Genomic DNA, 8,696 nt, shown 5'->3' with positions numbered 1-8,696 from the left:
TAATTTGTTCCTTTTTAAACAGAACCTAAAGAAAGCCAACTATAATGGTCTATTTATATACCACGTTGTTTATGGTTAATAGTATATATATATATATATATATGTATATGTATAATACACACACATATTTTGTTTTTTAGATTATCCTAAATACTTTGGAATGCATAAACTAGAATAGATGTAGGATTGAGAGACAATAGGTTACAGTTGAGATTTTTAAAAACTTGAGCCAGGAAATGTCCAAGATTAAATCACTTACATTGTTTAATACAACATGTAGAATCATTGTTTTATATTGATTTATTTTGTTTTGCAAAGGAAAAGGGTAGCAAGTAGGTGGGTCTGAAATAAAATGTTACATACAGTTCTATTTAACTAAAAGTAGTGCCTAAAGTGTTTACTTTATATGCTCTCCTTAATAATTTTGAATCTTCCTAATTTTAAAAATATCTAATGGCTGCATTCATACTTGGTTCACTTTCCAATCCTAAACCAAGAAAGCCATTCTCAAATTCTGATTGTATAACCTAAACAATATTTTTAAGAAAAAGAAATTCTCATGGCTTTGAATGTAAAAGTGATAACTAATAGCAAGGAAAATCCAATGGGCAAAAAAAAAATCATTATTTGTAGTAATCTGAGATGGGAAGTAATGAGTTTGAGGGTGGAGGTCAAAAAGAAATTTCTAGGACTTTTAATTTTGTTCAGACAGCAAAATTGCTAGTGTTTGAATAAAATATAAAACAAATAATTAAACCACACAATATGACAGAGACAAGTCCTAAGAAGAAAAATTAAGCAAAGAAAGGGAATGGGAAGTTTGGGCATAGAATATGGAGGTTGCCATCCATTTGGAATGTTTTTTCTCACTCCCAGGCATACATAGGGATTAGACAGACACCTTATAGGCATTTCTGAGATGCTCTGTATCCTTTCATGGATTCTAGGTGAACCACCTGCAAGCACTCTATAGCATACCCCCGGTAATGACCACATTAGCAATATTATCAGCTTCTGATGACAGAAGGAGCAGCGTGATCAAGAATAAAGTAAATAGCTGAAACTGCCCAATAACTCAGTTAAAGAGTTCGGCTCCCACATCTCCAGGACTTTCTTGTTGGACTCAGTAAGAACAGACTATAGTTGGATTGCTTGCTTTCAAGTCTTGGATCCACTACTTCCCACCTGTGTCACTTTAAGCAAGGTGCTTCACCTCTTAGAGCATCAGTTTCCCCAAGTAAAATGGGCGTAATAATCATATTGGCTATATACAAGTCCTATGAGTCAAATAAGTTAACACAAGTAAAGTATTTTATACCAAAACACATCTACTGAGTACCTACAATGTGCCAGGCACTATTCTAGATGCCAGTGATTCACTATGTGCTGGCACATAATATAAGCTCAGTGGATGTCAGCAATGAGAGGTCCATAAGTCCTCATCTGACACTCGGACTGATTATGATTATTATTTTATAAAGGTAATAAAGTGACTATTATGTATTATGCATATTAGAGTTCCAAGGAAGTGGAATGCAGTACTCTACGATCAAATACATTAATATTTCCATGGTACAACATACAAAGATTCACACTTAGTGAGCTAAGTGAAGACTATAATTAGCCTCACCTAAGTTCAGTCCAAGATTTGCTGTCAAATTCATTACATGAAAATCTTTTGATTTTCAGAGCTTTTTTTTTATTTCAAAAAGTTAATGGACTTACATTTGTTAAGCAAATGGGGCAATCCCACTTAAATCTTCTTTTCCTTTCTAACTTCAAGAGATGCTGGCGATCAAATAGTCAAAACCATTCAGGAGTAGAAAATAGGAAGCCCTTTGGGCATGGAAAACCCACAACTGCATAATTAATCTACGCCAAATATTACTCTAAACAATTGCTCCCTTCCAATACAGTGTTCATAGATTCGCAGTCAAGCCATTCACTTCCACAAACAACAGGTCTCAAACAATCGCTACAGATTTAAATCCTTTTTGAATATGGGATAAAAAAATATTTAAGTTTTAGTACTGCAATCTTGCCTTTCCCATGGAGGAAAAAAAGACAAAAGCTATTAAATGACAAGCGAACAATTGGCTTAAAAACATGTGCCTTAAAAGAACACAGTATCCTCTGTAGTCAGCCTACAAGAGATGAATAAATGTTATGCCAAAGTGGTAAACCATCCTGCTACCAAAGGAATTTTCTCCACATTGCAGTTTAAGGCAATATTTGCAGCTCTTGAAGGGCTATACAATAACTGGTTCAAGATGTTCTCCCTGCTGGTCAGTACTGGACAAAGCATTTGTACCAACCTGTGGAAGCCGACTTCTCCTGCCTCTTTATTACCCCCATATGTTCTTATTTATCTTCCCCAACTTTTCTGACCCCTTCCCATTGATTTTGTATGGAAATATTGCTTTGTTTGAAACCTATGTTTACCACTCCCATGGCGATCCTGTACACAAAAGCAAGTCAGGAAGACCCGAAAAGAACGCAGATACTTATGTTGCTTCATGGTTTTTCCCCTTCTCATTATCCTCCTACTCAATGAGACTGTAGTGGGAGGTCTGAATGACATTTCCAAGCCGAGAACTTAAAGCTGCATTTCAACACCCATCTACTCAGTTGTCATAGGAACAACACTGTGAGGCTTATCTGACGCCTAACAAACAGCCACTTGTTTCGCTAGCGACTGAAGCTCCCCTGCAGATCTAATATATACGCATACATGTCCATACCTCCAAAGAGCCTTTTAATTGGACTATAGAAATCTGTATGCCACACCAAAAATATAAGAGACAAGCCTAGAGGAAAAGTGTTTCTATTCCTGAATATGTAAATATCAAGCAGTATTTAAGAGAAATCATTTTGAAGTCTGTCGCTCTACCAAGGCCCCTTCAGTGTTAAAATCTTCTCACAGTGTACACAAAAATGCTAATACTCTCAATGACCTCAAGGGAGAATTCAGGGCAATACTGTCTTATTCATTTTAAATGTATTCTTAAAAATTAATAAATTGAGAACAGAGAACAGCAATGAGGCTTGGAAACACGAGGCTGTCATATAATTCTTCTGGAATATACTTTCCAGCTTCTATTACATTTTTGTCCTTCAAAACAATGGCTTCGAAATGGATGAGGAAGAGCTAACATTTGTATAGAGGCTTTTTCCCCCCATCAAGCTTATCAGTTTTTGGCCAGATTCTTAAGTCACCATGTTTCACCTGCATATTTACATGAAATACCAAGCAGAAAATAATTGCGAATCACTGAACACAAGCTAGCAGCTGGATATAAACTACCTGGAAATACCTTAATGTTTTCTCACCATTTTTTCTGTCTACAAGATTCTAAAAATCTATAAATTCATGGGCTTCAGGGAAACAGGTGCCACACCTTACTAAGTCGAAAGACTGGTGATAGTTACAGGCTTGCATCATCAATTTCCTGATTTAACAGCCATGCTCATCTTGCCTTTTTCATCTATGAAAATAAACACTTGCACAAAGGTCTTGAGATGTACCGGTCTGCGAGAAATCATCTCTAAAGAGGAGAGGAAAAGCCAATTAATCGATCCCAGGAGCTTCATCCCCCCCCCACACACACACACACACACAACCCCTTCTCCCTTCTCCACTGCCAACAGGGGACGGCAGCATTGCTAGCGTCTGTTTTATTATATAGTTTTACTTTTGGAGCTAAGGGTTTGAAGATTTTGAAAGTAACAGAACAGGAACCAAAAGTCAGAAATGGCGATTCAACTTTCCAGCTGGTTTACAGTACTTAAAAAGAAGTGAATATTATGTCTTCTATAACCTCAAACTGCCAATTCTGTTACTAACAGTTTCAATTATTATATCTAAGTTCATAAATGGAGATCATCAAAATTGCCTTATATAATTGCTACCACCTAAAGAACAACTCTTTCCCATCTGTTTCTCTTAAGTAGACAGCACATGATTCCTTCTGCTGACCAATAACAAACTGGTAGAAGCAGGTAGCCACCCACCATTCTAATGTTCTTTTCTTGTTCTATTCAACCTTTCGGCACAATCATTTCGAAGAAGCCGAATCAGAAAGCCAGACATTCATGCCTAATATAAAATTGTGTTACCTTACAGTTCATGAACAAGAACCTATTATATAAACACAGGTATTCAAAGCGTTCTTGTATTCTTCTGGAAACCTGAAACACAGGAGCAGCTGAAGTTCAAGATTAGAAAGCCTAACTCAAGGTCTGAGAAGCAGGCAGGCAGACACACGCACACGGAGCCAGTTAAGAACTGCTAATCACGAGCTCGCAAAATGGAATGGACCACATAGAAAGAACTACCCTTTTGCTCTACTTATATAATCAAACAGAACAATTGGGAAATTCATGACCGGAATGTCAAAGAAAAATCTGTTAGCACCGGAATATGCCCTTCACAATCAGGAGATGTTGCCGATGCATGACTTGAGCTTTCATTTTGTAAAGTTCCGACTAAATGCTTGACACCCTGGCGTAGACGGAGGAAAAGGAAGGCAAGTCCATTAATTCGGAAAGCCATCCCTTCGAACTCCCTACAAGCTATCCGTGGAAAAATGAATGCCGAACCCACCCAACAGCCCATTTTGATTTCATGCTGCTCCCTCCCCAGAAAGAAAAAGAAAAACCCCGACTCCAGCTGCATGGCATATATTTGGCCAACCTGGCAAGAGCTCATTTTTTTGTTGTTAATTACCTGCCTTCTTCCCAGCCTTTATGCTATCTTCTCGAGCTGCTCTTTTTCCTAAGTGCTCACTCTGTTCCTGTGTTCTCTGCTCAACACAGTTGTCAGGGGTCTGTGAACAATTTTGCAATTCCCACACACACCATATGATATCTATTAGGGAGCAGTGCCACTTTTCACTTACCAATTCGGGATAAAGCAGTATTTCCTGGTGACAGAACGCGGGGCTGCTTCCGTTCGTTCAAACTCCCTCTTCGCAGCTTGATCAATCTGATTATAAAACGTCTTTGTTCCAGATCACACAGGCACTTTTCCTACAAAAGTTTTTGAAAGCGTTATCTGCATTTCATTCCCATGACAAAACAAATCAGAAAGGTTGAGGGGTGGGGGGGGGAGTGGGAGGGTGGGGGTTAGGGGGGCGGAACGGACAGACAGGGAGTTAAGTCCACACAAGTTCCTGGCAAAGAATTTCAGCTGCATTTTTCTGAGTTTAATCAGTAAGCTATATTAAAGTGACAGTTACCAGTTCAGGAAGCCAGAGTTTGATCAAGTCGGCCACAACCAATTTGTGTCTTCCACTGGTGTGCGGACCCCAAGGAAGCAGTCACTTGGTCATCTATCACATGTGGCTGAATCACTGGACAGACCCCTCCACCCCCACCCACATCGCCCCATTGAGCAGCAGCCCAGGCAGGAGAGTGGCACAGACGGCTGACCCGGGACCTCTTATAGGGACCCGCCAATTAGCTGCTGACCAATCGCAGCCAGCACCTAGTACCTAAGTCACATGACAGGGCAGTCCCTATGACTGCAGGATTTCTGAATTACTGGGGTTACACAAAGGACACTCATTCAGGAAAAGAGAAAAAAAAAAAAAAGGCCATAAGCCGAAACAGAAAACGCCCAGGCTGCTGCGACAACTCCGACTTTAAACCAGGGAACACCCCAGCCTCACACAGAGAAAGAGCCACAACCAAGCCCGGATGGAAATCAGAAGAATGTCTGGCACATATTACAAAATGATCCCAAAGCAGAGGCTGAGTTTACAAACCCACTTCAGCTATAAATCTACTGCTCTTCCTTCCCCTTTCTCTATAGTCTCCCTGACAATTTTACATTTGCAACTTCTTTATTTGAAAAAGCTCCAGTGAGCCTCTGCGCAGCCAGGATAGGAAAATGTGGGAGACACATGAGCCTCTCTTCTCATCCCCTCAAAATACTCCTGCAAGATTTGAATTTGCCATGAAAAGGTTCCTAAATAAAATCCATTTCTTTTTTAAATAGCCGGGTACATTAGGCAAAATTAAACACTCTCGCTCGCTCGCTCTCTCGTAATTATTTTGTTCAAATCAAGAACATTTTTGTTAAGGAACCAAGCCCATTTAGTGAACTAGCTACCAATTTGTTTTAGTTTTAAAGCCCCCAATTTATCTCTTGAATACCTCTTATGTCCTAGGAAGAAATTCAACCGTGAACACCCCGACCTCCAAAAATGGTACTTACAAATGTTCCTTGTTTGGATCTGTGGGTTTCTTCTCCCCCTCCCCCTCCATCTGAAGTCAGAATGTGGGCTCGGCTTCACCTTTCAAACCCAAAGGCCCTATGTGGATCGTGCCTTGCAAGAGCTCCTTCTGCGAGGCAAGCCGGGAACACTGTGCTGCTTGCCATTCCCAATTTATGGAAGGAAGCGTATGTCAAACAAAGCAGGTGATGACTCAGACTGCCTCCCCCAGCCACGTTTTCCCTAGAATGGGAGGGTAGCCGAAGTGCAGCCCATTTGGATGTGACTCAGTTTTATTAGACTGGTAGTTGTAGTTGCACTGACAAGCTCACATTTTTCTTTTATAACTTGTACATGTAAGGGTCAGAACACACAGTCTAATGGGTTTCAAAGAATCAGATCATGTAAACAAGAAAGGTGCAAGAGTATTTTTAAGGGGGGATGTGACAGGCTCTAGTTCTAGTCCCTGAAAATTTTTAGAATTGTGCATTGGAAATCTTACAACCGAGGCAATGAAACATTTGAGTGCACACACAAACAGCAATCAACAGGTTTTAGTATGTTTAGGTGTGCTTGGGGTCTTTGCCATGAACGCGTGGGGCTCGTTCCGTCCAGAGGAACCCAAGTGCAAGTCTCTCAGTCTGGGGCCCACGTGGTGAGTTCTTCAGGAAGTGGTCAGGAGCCTGACAGCCATGTTGTGGCTTTCACTTTTGCATTTACTGAGCTACTCACACATAAGCACAAATGGAATACAACCATGTCATACACCAAAAAAATAAAAAGAAAAAAATTCCATACAACCATTTAATCCCAACCTGCCCAAAAGCTGCCAAATAAAACTTGAAAATCACCAAGTGTCATCTGTAGAATTTCCAACTAAATAAACTGGCATGCCCTCCAAGTCTTTCTCCTTAGTAAAAGTTTACTACCGCGATGGGAGTGGCATGGCATAGAGTAAATTGTTCCCAGGTATTCCACAGACAGGAAGAATGAAAGAAGTGTAATTTTCCCACACGAAAACTCTGGAAGGCTCCACAGTTATCTCTTTTCAGCATATTTCCTTTGACCTTGAGCAAAGTCAGCAACTGCTTTGACCAAGACTTGACACTGATAGTTGATTACACCTTGACGGATAACTAGTTTTTGTCTACGCTAGGACATGCATTCTATTTTTACAACATGCAGAAGTGGTCAAATATCTAAATTTCAGATTCATAGATGAGGCCAGAGAGAGGGTATATAACAGCACAAAACAGTTAATTCAGGAGTTGGCTATTCACTTTACAAAAAGATTCCCTGTGGGATTTTACTACAATAAACCCCAACTTTAAATTTACATTTTACTGAGTTGATGTTTAGAAATTAAATTCATACCAAAGTATTAAGAAGTTTCTTGCAAATTATATTTTTGTAGTCAAAGTTTATGTGCACGTACTTCTCACTCAGTTATTAAAACTTATTCATACTTCAACAGGGATGTATTAATCTAGTCACTGGGTGTTTTTTTGAGCAAAGTTTTATTGGCTTCAGACAGTTACCATCCTATGATATACAGAGAACATAAAATCTATAATTATACGGCTTTCAATGAAAATAAACACAGGCTACGAAAACTGAATGCTAATAAAATCAAACACTTAGAACTCTGGCATCTAAAAGGACCCACATCTTTTAAAAGTCTGGCTTCTGGAGCCAGACTTGCTTAGGTTTGAACTCCGATTCTGCTGTTCCTAGCTATGGCACCTGGATTTAAAAAAATACTGTATTTAAGTACTGAGAATAGTGCTGGACAGATAACTCCAGAGTCATGGACATGTCAGTCATTCCCTAAACATTTTTCAATGAGCAAAATACAACTCCACAATGCTTAAAAAAAAACTATTCTATTAATGAAAAAAACGTAGCCAACCCATATTGTCCTCCCGAAGCCTTAGCAGTTGAAATTCTCACACAGTTAAATACCTGAGATCTGCTTGCGCCTTTCCTTCCAAACTCCCCAGAATCTCCTAAAGCCAGCACAGAATCAAGCCAGGGTCAAACATAGAGAACATTCAAAAAGAACTTTTTTGTGTCCCATTTTGGTTAGATGAGTGAAGACACTGAAACTGTCGCCATCATCAAGGAAACACAGATGCACGGGGCAAAGCCTGGGAGAATTCGTTATTGTCCTGTTGGGGGCAGAGTGCTGCCTCTGACATCCACAAGGTGGGTACCCACTCGGAAAAAAATACCCATTCTCCAATCTGTGGTGCATCTTTCAACTAAGCTCCCATGGAGAGGGAAGGAAAATCGAACCCTCTTCCAACACTCATTTGTAAACCCAACCACCCTCTCTCTCTTTGCTGCCTTTTCCCCTGGTTCTCTCCACAGGGTCATGACTTAAAATCCCACCAAAGATCCCCTAAGGGATGCTCAAGGAGTTGGGTGGGGAGCCTCAGGATGTATGCTCTTCTATGCTGTCTTTCATTAAGACATTTCACT

The sequence above is a fragment of the Lepus europaeus genome, chromosome X (assembly GCF_033115175.1).
Source record: "Lepus europaeus isolate LE1 chromosome X, mLepTim1.pri, whole genome shotgun sequence".
Lineage (NCBI taxonomy): Eukaryota > Metazoa > Chordata > Mammalia > Lagomorpha > Leporidae > Lepus > Lepus europaeus.
Note: the sequence above shows the minus strand (reverse complement) of the source record.